A 15,000-nucleotide genomic window follows, 5' to 3' on the forward strand; every position below is an offset into this window, starting at 1 on the left:
CAGTCCTGCTGTTTGAGGACCAATCCATCAGACAGCAGTGGAACATCACCTCTCATATTCTGGGCAGGCTCTTCAAAATGTTTTCCAAGAAAATTATCTGCACAGAGTTCTGTAAAAATCTAATTCTACCCCATTAACCAACAGTTTAAACTAGCCCAGAAAAAAAAATCAGGTATAATAGCCCTATGAGAAATGGGGTAGCACTTAGTTAACTCATTTATCTATCTGCTAAATGGATACTTTAAACCCAAGAGCCTCACCTCTTAACCTCCCTGGTTAATGTTTCCAGATGACATGCCAAATGTATCCATTTTATAAAACATTAAAATTAGAGAGGGGAAAAGTCTGGTCATCTTGGTTAAACAGGATTGTTTCATAAAGAATAATACTGAAATTGTATTAACCAAGCTTCGAGACTGTTCTGACCGATACTCATGACCGAACGACTGATACTCATTCTCCATTTTGCTGTGACCAACTTGCTTATTAACTGTGCCTGAGCTCAGGGCTCCAGCTTTGTACTGGAGTGCCCACTGTGCAAAGATAAAAGAGAAAGGTGGCCCATGTGCCAGCAACCCAGCCCAATGTGAGATATAACACAACAGAGAAGCTCTCTTGCTCAAAGTCAAGAGTCAGAGCAGAGGTCCGTGCTTGGCAGTGTATTCAATGCATCCCATCAGTCTCATTCTCACTGTGTTTTCCACAGAGCTTGTGACAAACAATTTTAGGAAGGAATTTATAGGATGACCTTGAAGGTGATGTCACGGTGTTCAAACAGAAGGGCTCCTTTGCTGCATGGTGCAGTGTGGAAAAACACCTTAGCAATGAGAGTGCTGTGCTTTGCCAAATGGAGACACTTGAATTGCCTGAAAAGAGGCCACAAAAGGCCTTTAAGGGGCAAAGGTAATAAATTTGGGGTTGGTGCTGCTGACAGAGGAGTTTGGCAAAGCAGTGGCAGGGGGTGATGATGATGGTGCTGGGGTGGTGTGGTGACCCCTTTTTCCCTCCTCTGCTCTCTCCCTCTCTGCTTTTGCAGCGTCTCACCCAAGTGGCCCCGCTCTCTGTCAAATGTGCCCCAACAGACTGCTCTGCTGAGTGGCCTCTTCGATGGGCTCTGATGTTTCTACCCCAGCTGGGGCTCTGCACACCCTCTGCACTGCTTTTCATCACCACACACAGGAACACAAGGAGCAGAGACATGTAGGGATGAAGAGTAGATCAGTCAACCTGCTGTGGCTGCACAAAACTCCAGGGGTGTTGCAAGGAGTTGGGAAGGGCAGTTCTCTCAAACTGTCCTGCATTGTAGCCTCTCTGCTCTGTAGCTTTCATTAGCATGTCAGAAATCAGCCTTTTAGAAAGCTGAAATCAGGAGTGATCCCCATCCTGAATGTTTTGGGAAAGTAGGATATTCAAAATTATTGCTACTGTCAAATTTACAACCCGGGAAAGTCACTGGGACATAGGAAAACAGTTACTGAAAACTTGGACGGTCGTAATCGAAGTCAGAGGCTGAATACACTTTAGGAAGGATGCAGCTCAGAGAATGAGAATGGAACACCCATTAGAAAGAAAATATATCACAAATGTTATTTGATAGGAAGACTGTAGAATCTTTGCCATTTGAGATATTTAAAATATGCTTAGGATGATCCTGAAGTACTTGTTCCTGCCTTAGCCTAAGAGGTAGATCTCCTGAGCTGGCTTCTGACTCTTCATTACTTCAGTCTCTGGTATCAAATACTGCTTTTCTGTGTCAACAACTTGTCACTGAGATAATGAACTGAACTATTTTTTTTTCCTAGGAGTCTTAGTACCTTGTGGCACCTGATGCCACCATATCCTTTTTATTGCAGTCTCCTGTGGGGATTTGTGGTCAGCCATTTAAAGGCAAGCCGCCCTCCCAGAGCTTCCATGGACAAATATTTACCTGCAGCAGAGTACAGGCAGCTGTAGCTGCAGGCTCCTCTTTATTTATAGCACAGGCAAGCTGCAGTCTGCCTGCCTTTGGTCACCTGCTCAGAGCTGAGGTTAACACATGAGTAAGCAGTGACTTCCTAAAGGCTAAACTGTATTTGCAGAAAATATCACTTTATCCCAGTCACTGCCATGGACAGATATAAAGTAATCCCTACAGACATGTGAAGGCTAAGCCTGCTTATCTGATGGTGTGAGGTCAGACAGAGGGACTGATAGGGGCATGTGTTTACAGTAACACTTGTGATTGCTCTGCAAAAAGACATCCCCCAAAGGGTTTCCTCAAAATAGTGTCAGGTCAAAAATACAAATTCTTGAGAAAATTAGGAGTTTAATAATAGATCATGTCCTATCAGGGTACTTTGAATCACACAAACAAAAAATAACTATGAGATATTTTCTTAGAGAGCCCAAGTTTATCAGATGTCATCTTGCAGGGTTAAGCTGATTAGCACAATGGTCAGGGACGAAACTCTCCCCACCAGGCACAGTTACTGGCCGAGGTAGCCAGGGTCTTACCCAGCCTGCGTGGTTGGGCACAAGCCGTGGTGGAGCCAGAGCCAAGCAAGGGCTGCCAGGCCAAGCTGGCACTCCAGTCCTGTTGGCTCTGGTCTTTCCCAATGGAAAAGAGGGGCTATCCCTGCCCTCTCCTGCACCAAGCCATCTGTCCCTCTGCAGAGGGAAGTGCACACTGTTCCATGGTCAAATTTGGCTGGCACTGGCCCATGGGCTCCAAACTTGCTGAGGAACAATCAGAGGGGAAACAGATGGAAAAGCAGCATGAAAGCATAAGCTTTGTTTCTTTAGAAAGCCAAGCTAAAATGTCCTTCTTGGTTCAGAATGACAAATACAGCCTCACATGTGCACAGCAACTGCTTTTGCTACAGCCTCTTGTCTCTCCTGGCTACAAAGCCATGGAAACCCTATGGAATATTGCCACACCCACCACTCTCAGCTATGGCAGCAAAATATCTTAAAGAGCAGATCTAAATTAATATCTCATTGACCCAAAGCAGCTTGGGCTTCCCTCAGTGTGCTGGCTCCTGTCAGTCCCATGGAGATTCACCAAGAGAATCCAGCCTTTGGAGCAGAGCTTGTTGGTCAGTAAGACAAAGGACTGTATGCAGAGAGAGTCCCCAGTGCACAGCAGCTTGTAAGTGAAGTGGGTTCTTGGGAGAGGAAAGGGGTGAGGTGTCTTTCTGTTGCGGTGTGTTGCAATGTCCTGTTTTACCTTCCCCCTCGCCCCTCGCTGAGTGTGCCCTGTCAATCAGGCTAACATACCAGCAAGGCGCAAGGCGTCGTGTGATAGGTGTCCCTAGTCCCTTGAGACCCTGCCCCTTCACCTGGTTGGTGGCTCACCTGTCCCCTCCCCTTCCCCTGCCCTGAGCTTAAAATGTTAATGAGACCATGTGGCCTCCATTCTGTTGGAGGAATTGTCCGGTGCAGACCTCTGCACCCATGGAGTAAACATCTGGATATAACCCTCTAGCAGAATCCACTCCCTTTCTTATCTTCACCATCGCCAGAAGCTCTCTCTCCTGAGGTAAACGGAGTCCTGACAAGCCTGGACTTGCGTCTTGTGCCCCGCTGCACTCTCCGCCAGCCGAGGTATCTCTGGGGTAAAACACCACAGTGCTGCCTTTGGCCCAGCAGCGAGGGTCAGAACTGGCCCAGGCACCATCTAACTGGTTATATTGGGATTCATGTTCCAATATCTTTCTGCAGCTGGTAGATGCTGCAAGAGAGAGGCAGTCAAGGCAAGCAGGGAGCACATTTTAGAGCCAGTGGATGGGCCTCCCTTTCAAAAAAAAAAAACAAAACAGGTTTAAGAACCATACATTTCTGCAAAACTTGTGTTACACCACGGAACTCAGGTATTAGGAGGGTCCTTCAAAACAGCTGCTTTTCTGGTTCACTGTAAGCACTATTCTGGCTGCTTCATCCCTGCAGTGACTTACACATGTACTTGTCTGCAATGTTTGTAGCCCTCCCTGTCCCCAGCACAGCTGCCCTGCAGGCTGGGACAGAGCGAGTGTCATGAGCCCAGAGGGGGTGAGGAACCCGTGTGGAGCAGTGAGAGGTTCATCAGAACAGTCCTATGACCTGCTGAAGGGATAAGGCAGCTTGATCCATTCTTTCTCTCCTCTGTGCATGTGGAAGCAATGCAAGTTTGGCACAACCCTGGCCTATATTATTCATCAGAAGTCATTGATGGTGGAATTTGTCACCAGCCAGTTCCATGCGGTGCTTCCTTCTTACAGCCATCATAATTTCATCTTCCCTATAATCATCTGCAAATTACCCCCCTTCAAATCCTTTTAACCCCTCTCTTCTGAGGTGCCAGTGAGAACTGTGCTTTACCCAGCAGCCTCTAGTGTGATCTGCCCTTACCTCATTTTCTGTTTTTTCCTTCCTTGTGCTTCCTTCTCTGAAATAAAGGATGCTAAATCTCAACTTGATTTTTGAATGCTGCTTACTCCCAATCTGTGTTGTTTCCAATTCTATGCCTGTAAATACAAGCTACTGGTGGAGCCCAATATGAAAGAAAATATTTCAGCATATGGTTGGCAAATGCAGCATGCCCAGCTCTTGTCTCTAAATGCTGTTTCCCAGTGCTTTCTTCAGGGAATCAACCCTGATTAAATGTGCCAGTGTTTTTCATGGCATTTGGAGGATCTTCAGAAAAGTGGAAGCATGAAAAAGTAAGTAGGTAACCAAGAGCAGTTTAAGGTGGAAACTGCAATTACACTTGAAATGGCTAAATCCAGATCTAGGTAAGAAATACCTCAGTGATTTCTGCACCCTTTAATCCCTTTGCAAACAGCAACTGATGGCATTTGGATAAACATCTGCAGGAAGTGTGAAGGAGAGCCACCACATATCTGAGTGCAAGTGTTCTTCAGGGTTTCCCAGGCTTTATGATCAGACACTCCCAGACCCCAAGCCCTCTCCCTCAGATATTGCTGCTGCTGCTGTTGCTTCAAGCTTCTCACGGGAAGGTGAGCCTTGAGTTGAGATGATTTGCACCAGCACAACTGAGGAGGTCCCAAACCCCACTGCCCAGGCTGCCTGGCTGGTGAGACAGCTCAGCTGGCCTTGGTGCAGCCCTGGAGCTGGCTCAAGCTGGCAGCCCCTTCTTTTCCTGCACCAGTCCTGCTCTGCAGCAGGAAGGGTTGAGCTGGCAGTGTAGGATGCACCTCATTAGCCCAAGCAAGCCACCTTGGTTTGATATCAGGAGTCTATAACTTAAAAAGCTTGAAGTGTTTTGCACTTTTTTCCAAGAAACTCCATATTTTCACCTTTTAACTTGATCCCAGGAGCTTTTCACTGTACAGAATAATAACAATAATAATTTCTAAAAAACCAAAACAAAAAAAACTAAATTGAATCAAACAGTCCAAGGCTAGCATGAACAGAGCTCTCCTTTTGCCCCCAAAATGCCACGCAATATTCTTCCTCTCCCTTGCCCAGACAAGTGCTGTGTTGTCCTCATGGACCTTTCCTTGGCCAGTGTGCCACAAGCAGGTGAGATAGGACTGAAGATTGCAGCCTCTCTTTGGAAATCAAATGAAAAGCCCTGCCAAAGCAGTGACTAATCCACTCACATAATTAGTTGTGGGACAGATGACAATGATTTTCAGAACCCAATACTCTCTGAGAACTGCTGTCCCTGAAAACACTTTGGAAATTTGTCAGCATGCCCTCCACATAGGTCCCAGATATCTCTGCTTCTTCCCTCTCCCATTTCAAACCAGTATTACTCTGTTTTCAAAGAGCATATTTTTAGCTCCTCTGAGAGGAAAAAAGGGCTAATGCTGGGAGATTTTTCCACTGTACAGGTAACAGGAATTACAGCCTGCAGCTGGGATTGCTCCCCTCAGATGGAACTGGCAGTCATTCCCCACCAATGGTTCCTGCCAGTTAATTTAAAAGTGCTGTCCCCCCCAAGAGGGCTGTCCACACAAGGCTGCTGGCCCAAATTTTCCAGGTGGTTTAGTTCCACTGGTGGGATCATGATGGGGGCCACCAGGAGAGATGTCAGCTTCAGACAAAATCAATCATGAGCTTGGGCTTAGAATCATTCCCCAGTCAAAGTGAACTGGGATGGGAAAAAAAAAAGGGGGGGGTAAGGTTACATTCACTATAAAAATCTGCATCTAAAGATCAAATCCATTCCTAAGTGTCAGTACCAGCCTGAATTATTAAAGCTGGAATTATTTTCTGAGGTTAATTTTCCTTTCCTTGCTTGTGTTAGCAAATCCTGCCTAGCAACAGAGGTGACCTCTTGAGGTTGCTTCTAGCAGCGTTTCACGTGGCTCTGTTTGTTCACTGTCTGCAGCTCCTTCCCATCCAGACAGCCCAACGAGAATAGCCAGTTTCTCCTCACCATTATCCTCCAATTGCTATGTGACAGCCCTGCTTTGTGGCATGTCAAGTTACAAACACTGTCAAGAAAGATTTAAATCCCCCAGAAAACAATTTATCTTAAAATAAAAATAAATATCTATGAATCATTCCTTTTAAAAATAAGCACTTATGAGAATTCACACTGTCTTGAGTAGTAAAAGCTTCTGTTTGACTCTAACAAAGTCAGAGTAACTCTGTGACAGAAATGGCTGGATTCCTAAAGCTTTTCTTCCCTCCCCTGCAAGAAGGGATAAAACCCAGGCCATTATGGTCCCAGACAATCCCTGTTTTCTCAGCTTCTCTCTTTCAAATCAGGGTGAATTTAATCTAAACTCTTAATTATAGACTGGATCCTAAAAGCTGCTAAAATAAGGTGCCAATTATGCACAGCTCCTCAGTGATCCAGGCGGTGAGTTAATCACTGCCCTCACATCTGGTACAGCCCCTACTGCCTTGCAAATCCCTGCCTGCAGACTGCTCCCAACCGGGAACAGATTAACCCCTTTCTCTCAAGCATCCAAACTGCTCTAAAGGCTACATCCAGGAGTATTCACAACCTCACCCTGATATGTTTCCCTTTCAGCTCCCGGGTCCCACTGAGAGCCTCAGAGGGCATGAGCAAGGCTTAAAATAGGGAAGATGGAAAATGTCTGAACAAAGCCTGGAATTTATTTCCTTGATGCCTTAGGGAGTGTAAGGCAGCATGTAGTGTGTGCAGGGTAGGTCTCCAGAGCTTGCAGCCACAGCAAGAACAGGGCACAGGAGAATGAACTTGCACCTATTCACCACATCTCTGTGCATGCTGCTTCTGTACTTTGAAGGGCTGTTTATGCCTGAATTCTTTGTCTGGATTTAACCAATCCCTTTACCTCCCTTCTATTTTAATACATGAGTTTGTATGGAAAAAACAGTTGAGATGCGTTTCCACCATCACACAGAACTAAAGGTGATTTGCTTGTAGGACTAACAGCAAAGTCCTTGCATTTTGCCAGCCTTTTTCTTAGCATACACTCATTTGAATGCCATGTGGAGACCTTCTCTCCTGTTCACCATAGCACAGGTGGCCTCTTCTTCCCTCCCAAGCCACAGCTCAGTTTTGCTACAGCTCCAACAGTTAAACAGAAAGCTACCAGGGGAGCAATGTCAGGAAATTATTTCCTATATTTGCCTTTCCACTTGACATAGGCTGATTTCTAGGAAGGAGCAAAACCACCAGTGTTAGTTGGAAAGTTGAATGCTGCTCAGCTGGTAGGAAAAAATTCCTCGATGCTGTGGCTCTCAGTTTGAGAGCTGGTGTCATGAGCCAAAAATTGATTTATAAACTGTCCTGTCTCATGTTGAGTATTTATAATTCTACAACACTCTCCCAGAGAGGAGGGATCACATAACTTAGCCCAAGCTTAAATGACTCCACAAAAAGCAAAGCAATGGTGAATCAAGCCATGCACAGCAAGGACAAACAGCCTGTCAGAAAAGTCCCAAATGCTGATTTGCTTAAGGCAGAAAAACATTGAGTTATGATATTGCAGTTTGATATGCATAAAAGGTCTCATTTGTAAGGTGGTCTCCTGCCTTAACAAAGCACCTCAGGCTATTTTCAAGTGGTTTCTACACACAGTTATTTCAGCTCACTGTTCGCTCAGTTTGCTTACTTTAGGCAGTGGTGACAAGATAAATATCTCTGGGTTCCAATTTACTTTATGTTTCTCAGCTTTGTCAAGGCACAATTTAGACTGTTGTGTTGAACAGCTGACTCCGAGCTTGATCTTGCCCCTGCCTTCATGCAAATGAACGATCAGATTGTGGGTTTGGGCCAAAGAACCGGGGAACACATTAAACAAACAACTGCAGAGCAGTAATTCAATAGCTAGGACAGGGCTAAGTATCACCTGCCCTCTGGTGCGATGAGTCAATTGTAGACAGAGCTATGCTGCACAAAAGAAAATCTCCTAGGTCACCCAAGATAAAAACCCGAGATTAATGAAGCCTTGATTAACTCGAATCGATCATTTAGGAACCATCTCCTGTTGTGCCCCGATTGTGTTTGCCATGGGGAAAGGGCGGGGAGGGCCCCGCAGTGAGTCTGCACAGGGACACCCACCCCCTGCCCGAGAGCCAGCATGCTCCTTGTGCAGCAGAACACGACGGGGATTGGTGACAGTGAGCCAGCAAAGATGCCACTACGTGGGCTGCCCGCGGAGGGCTGTGTGGCAGCCGAACGGGGCTCGTGTGTGCATCGCTGTCCCCGAAGTTAGGGATGTGGGCAGCAGTGATGTGTCACACGCTATCAATAGCCACCAACAGCCTTCAGAACCCGGGGATAATTAACCACCACAGAAAACTCACCTGCCTGACACATGGCTCAGTTCTCCTTTCAGTTACTGCTCAATTGAGTTTGCCAGGGAAAAAAAAAGCTTTTCCTGGTGTTTCAAGCTGATTAGACCAATTTATTTCCTTAATCTATTTCTTGGCTTTGTCATTTTGCTTTCCTGCCCTTAGTTCTGAGCTGTTCCTTCTGTTTAATCAGATTCTACTTTTTCATGTGTAAGTGTCACTGGATTTATCTTGTTTGCTCACTATTTTGGGGGAAGGAGTACTGCATTGGTCTATTCCTTTGGGAGCTACCCACAACAAGTATTCCAAGCAGAAACACATTTGCTGGTGACTTACTGGACCTGGGAGAAACCAGCTGCCTTTGCCCACAGGCAGTTACACTGTCTGCATTCTGTGAGTGTCTGAGGTTGCTTCTCAGCTTAAGGTAGCAAGGGAGGAATAAAAAACAACCCCCAGACAAAGTCAAAATGCCCAGCTGTTTGACTACCAGGTTTTATCTGTCCAAGCAGGAGCATGGAAGGGCTCTGAGAGATCACTGCTGAATTGATACTGGGAGACAGGAAAAGAGGAAAACACAGGTCAATTGAGTATCAAGTTTAAAAGCATCCCAGTCCTTGTGATGTGCTTCTTCTTGAATTAGTTTGTTCTCAACTATCTAAAATTGGATCTTCTCAAAGTGAGTTAGAAGCTGCCAAGTGTCTGCATGATTTTCTTGGGCAAAAATCTGCAAGGGATTGGAATGAGATCAGTGTTTCTCTTGCTAACTGATCAGATTTGAACCTGAGATTCCACCAGACTGAGGTCAGTCAGTACATTTCCATGAAGAAAAGTCACACTAAATTATAACAGCTGAGTTTTTGAAAAACCAGAATTAGTAAATTCCTACCTAAGTGCTGTACTGCAAGGAATTCAAATGAATCTGTTCCTGTGATCCACTTCCTTGTGCCATTTAACCTCTAAAATACAGTCATGGCTGTGAGGGCACTCAAAGACAATTGCACTGACTGGCCTCACCAGCAGCTATGTTTAGCTCTTGTGGGACCATGTGCCATCCCTGAGAGCCTTGCCTGTGCTGGCTGTGCCTCCAGCTGCTGCCCTCTTGGAACATCAGGCCACTGCTGTGCCCTGGCGAATACCCTGGAGGCTGTTTTCCACCATGTGGCTTTCAAGGGCTAAGAGTGGTTAATTAGCTCAGTCTAACAAGCCTTCCAAACTTGATTGCTCTAGATTTTAATAGGGTACCTGTGAAAGTCCATTTGTTTGTTGGCTCATGAAGGGGTGATCCCTCCATGCAGCCTCCCACATTCCAGGCTGAGGCTGCACTATGAGCTAAGTCCCTACTGCCTAAGTCTCTCTGAAATGAATGGGAGTCAGGCACCTACATGATGCCTTTTGGAAATCTGTCTAAACACTGTAATAATACATAACTGTCACATTAGCAGATTCCTAGAAGCCTGACTAATAATGATGCAATAACAGTATGATGAAATACTCTTCCATGCTTTATTGGCAAGTTACTGGAGTGCTTTTCTGCTTTGTTCCTGCTGTCTGCCCCCTCAGAATGCATGGAGTGTCTATCTCTTCCCCTAAAGACTTCTTCAAGGACATAGCCAGCCATGCCCTCCACCCTGTGATGGAGTGTACAGGTCCCATGCCAAGTGGTCACAGCTGCAGCTCAGCTCCCTGCACTGCTGATGCCCTGTTGCCTGCCTGCGTTGCCCTTGTTGATGCATAGTCATGTGTGAAGGCAAATATTCCTCTCATGTCACATCCTGCAAACGTAGGAAGGGACCTTGCTCACCTCTGTCAAATGAGAGCAATCTGCACATGGAGTCCCAGTGAAATGAAAACTGAATCAGGCATATTGTGGGTTGCTTACATGACCCTGTGCTACAGTTTTGTGAGCCCACCTGAGTTTAAATGGGTAGTAATTCTTTTTCTTCTTGTTCTCACCTGCTTCACTGGCTCATGAGTGACTCAGGCTGCCTTTACTAAAAGTCCCTTGCTAGTGTACATCAGAGCTGCCCCGTGCAAGGCCAGTCACATGTGCTGAATAATTACATTACTCACCATATAAGCAACTGGCCCCATGAAAACCCTCAAGCACCCTTCCTTTGGGCTCTCATCCAACCAAAATGGAGCCTGGAAAGCAAACAAATGGAAGACTTTTCCTGGTGCTCCTGGCCTAACCCTGCCAGCCCCTCTCTGGCAGGACAAAGGGCTTCAGATCATTTGCTTCTACTCTCTTGTACTCCTAATTTTTATCTCTGCAGCTAGAACTACATTGCTTACTCAGCAGACTACTTGAAAATCTTTGTGTGTGTGATACTGTGTGTTCTGATGTAAGGTCTGCAGAGAGCTTCCTCCTTTTGGTTACTATTGTGCCTGGGAAGGAAAGAAATCCTTTCTCACTTCTGTGGAGGTTTCGGGAATGCCCTGGAATAAACCATGGATCACCTCTCTTAGGCTGCCCCAGAGGCAAACACTGGTGTTTACTCAGCTGTGCAGCGGAGCTCCGAGGGACAGCCCCCTCTGAAGCACTTGCAGAAGGGGAGCGGGGCGTTTTCTGTTTCCTCAGGTGCGGGCTCCTCCCACGCTCCGCTTGCTGGAACACACTGGCCCTGCAGGGAGTGCTGCCACCCACGTGTCGTGGCTGCCGGACAGAAACAAGGTGTGAAGTCTTCCTCAAGGTTTCTCCATCCTGGAGACTGCTGTTAAACACAGACACACATGTGCTGAGCTCTCCTCCTGGTCTCACATGCATTGTACCTTCACTGTTTGACTGTTTGACAATGACCAAGGATTATTAGGGTGTCAAAAGGATCACAAAACAAGACCCGACCCCACCATTTCAGTGGTATGCATAAGCTCTTTATTGGGTAGATTTCCAGGTCCTGTCCCCTTCCCTTGCATGTCCTGTCTCCCCTTTTCATGTGGGCCACCTGTTTCTTCCCCCAGGCTCTGCTTGCCTTTTTCACTCTGCTCCCTCTGAATTTAGCATCTTTGATAAATGTCTCTGGGTAGATATCTGTGAACAAAAGAGAGTAGTAACCCTAGAGTGGGGCTGGCTGTTTTCCTTTACACAGGCTCACCTTTGACACTCAGAAGTGTGCCTCCTAAGCAGGGGGTGGTACTGTTAAAAGACTGAAAGCAATACTGAATCAGCTTCAAAACCTTTGAGGAAATGCTATGTTGACTGAGGCTGGGAAACTCCACCCAGAGCTCCAGGAACAGCGAATGGAAAAGACTGACAATACAACAAAAGATTTCTTCTTACTCCCCTGTCTGTGATGTGACAATTGTAACAAACCAAGAGTTTCATCTCTTGCTAAGTGCAACCAAAAACAAAACAGTTACGGGAATTCATCAGGGCCTCAGGTGTGTGTACATTTATACATTCCCAAGTTAGATTCCTCTGATTATATAAAAATCTGCAGCAATCCAGTGCAGACATTAAAGTGTCCTGTTCTGTACAGGCTCTGAATGTCTCTCCATGGGGCCCTTTCCAGCCCAATCTGTCTTTGTTCTCAGCCAGTGCTCACAAACAATAGGGACAGCCCAGACTGTCTGATGAAGTCCACGTGCGTTGGAGTAGCTGCTCTCCCCCAAACTGTTTATCTCCTGGTAGACAGCTGTTGTGATGCTTTTCTGTGCCAAGGAAATGGCTTCAGCTTTACCTTCTCAGCTGAAGATACAAGCTCCCCTGAAATCACCTCCTACAAAACACAGGGGAGTTGGCAGCTGGCTCATTGCATCACCTGGGTCAGTGGGGCACCACCCCATGGCATCTTCTCTCCACTCAAACACATGTGCATCAAACCAAGCCTTTGTGTGGAGGAAGTGGCATAATCAGATGGCTGTCATCCATGAGTTGGACACCTGACAAAATCTCCCCCAAAGGAAAGTGATAACATATGTGATCTGGCAGAGCATTGCCACTGGACAGGATTTGGAAGACAGGACTTGCAGACTTAAACCTGAAAGTTCTCCTTATTTCAGTAACTGTCCTTCACTGTGGAGGACCAAAAAGAGAAGGCTCAGCAATGAAAAACCCTGCAAGATCCTTGCCTCACTGTGATTTGTTTGTGTCACCAGCCATCCTACTTAGCAACTTTGCTTTCTTTGCTAGGGCATGGCAGTGAGGCTCTCTGCAGCACTGCCTGGCTGCAGGGTCTCTGTGTCTGCCTGCTGGCCTCCCTGAGCTGTCGTGTGCACAGCCATGGCTCCTGCTTTCTGCAGGACTCTGTTCTGCATTCCCTGGCACCAAGCCTGCTTACTGGCTCTGTTCCTGATGTCTTAATAATGGCACGGAAATTCAAAGTCCCTCTTCAGGCATTAAGTACTTTTTCTGATATGGCACCTATGGGTCTTTTGGGGTTTTACATTTAAACACCTTTTAAAATCTGGCCAACAGCTACTAGGTACGGTGACAGGGTAATGAGACCAGCTGTCATTGTGAAGAGGGTTTGGAGGGACTGCTTCATCACTGGCCTTCATCTTTTGATGTTGAGATTAACTGTAGAAATAATTTCCCCTGGCAAAAAATACAACCATCTGAAAAAGTATCTGTAAGTAGGACTTGTTCCTGTGTCAGCTTTTAGGTAAGCCAAAAGCAGTAAGTGTCTGATATCAAATGAAAGACAATTACTTTTTTGTGTGTGTCATTAGGCTTACCTTAGGAGAATGAAGCTGCAGGCTGTACCATCTCCTCTGAAAAACACAGTAGCCACTGCCAAATAACAGGAGCAGCTCGTGGGATGAACTCAGCCTTTCATGCGAGGCAAAGCTGAGAAGGCACAGAGGGGGCAGTGAGGAGTCACGCTGTCTCCCAGAGAGATCACAGCCTGGAAGCCTGGCTCTGTATTTCAGCTGCCTCCTCTGCTGACAGAAATCCTGGGCACGGAATGAAACAGCAATGGAAAATCCCACTGCATCTTTGTCCCACCTCGGGCATGCCTGGTTTGGTAGGCTTAACTTTGCCACACAGGAATCCACAAGTGTACCAAAAGATTATTAGTGGTTCTGGAGAAGGAGCAGGAACAAAAACTACTGAGCTGTAAGTTTTTCTTTTTAAGGGAGAAGATATGCATGAGCAACCCCCAAGCCCTGACACTCATTCAGTGGGAGGTAGCCAGGTCCTGCTGAATTCCACTGAAGTTTTGCCACAGGTTTTAATTAGATTAATATGTTGGTGGTTGAGTTTCACTACACAGTTCTGTCTGAGATTGTGATTAGTTCCTCAGTTAGCCAGTTATCTCTGAAATGCTTCCTACAGAGTTGCTCACAGCACTGAGAAATGGCTTTAGATGGGGCAAATACTAAAGGTGGATCTTACTAAGGCTGTTGGGTGTGGGCATCTCCCCTTTCTCTGGTTCATGAAGTTCCAGATCTAACATAGCCTTTTTTGCTCAGCAGTGCTGCAGAGAAGACTGGCTCCTCCAGAGTAATCTCAGCTATTGTGATATGAATCAGCCGTGGAAAAGGCCCAGGGTCTTCCCAAAACCTGGCATAAGAAGTAAAGGAGCAAACTGCTGACTGCACTGCATTTCCCCATGTCAGAGGAGAATTAATTAATGTTTTCAGGCTGCTTTGAAAATTAAAAGTGCCATGTGGTACAATACTGCTGATCCTGTTTTTCACCCTGTGGCTGACACGTAGCATGTCCCCTACAAGCTAATTGGAAATTGCTTTTGGTATTTTTAGCATTTTTCAGCAGAGCTGCTACAGCCTGCTGCTTTGTTCTATTAAACGTGCCCTACCTCACCCTCCCCTACCCCCCCTTGCTCTAAGCTCCTCTGCAAGGGAAATAAAAACATCAGTCCCTGGCACCATCTGTCAAGCACAGGCTAATCCATTCTCTGCTTGTCTCATGGTCAATTTGGTTTCTCTCTGATTGGTACAGCTACCCTTCTTATTGCTGAGAATTTAATTCTATTCATAGGTTTGGGCTTTGCTTTGTTTTCATGGTAATATTATTGTGATGATTGCAATGTTCAGACATACAACCCCTCTGTATGCCCAGACTGGAGAAGGGTACTTAAGCAAACATGCAAGCTGCCAGCAAGGCAGGGAGCATCACTCTGCCCCTTGAACAGAGGGAAATGAGGCAGGAAGAACCGGCTTGCCCTGGGATGTGCGAGTGCCTCAGCAGCAGAGATGAGCAGTGAGCTCACAGGGCCCCAGATAAGACCCAGTCACCAAAGCTGACTAAAGCATCACTGCTTTGACTCCTTTTCTGCTGTTTTGGCTTTGTTTGCAGTGATCTCCACAGCAGCTCTGCAGAGA

This window comes from Zonotrichia albicollis, chromosome 3, assembly GCF_047830755.1.
Source record: "Zonotrichia albicollis isolate bZonAlb1 chromosome 3, bZonAlb1.hap1, whole genome shotgun sequence".
NCBI lineage: Eukaryota > Metazoa > Chordata > Aves > Passeriformes > Passerellidae > Zonotrichia > Zonotrichia albicollis.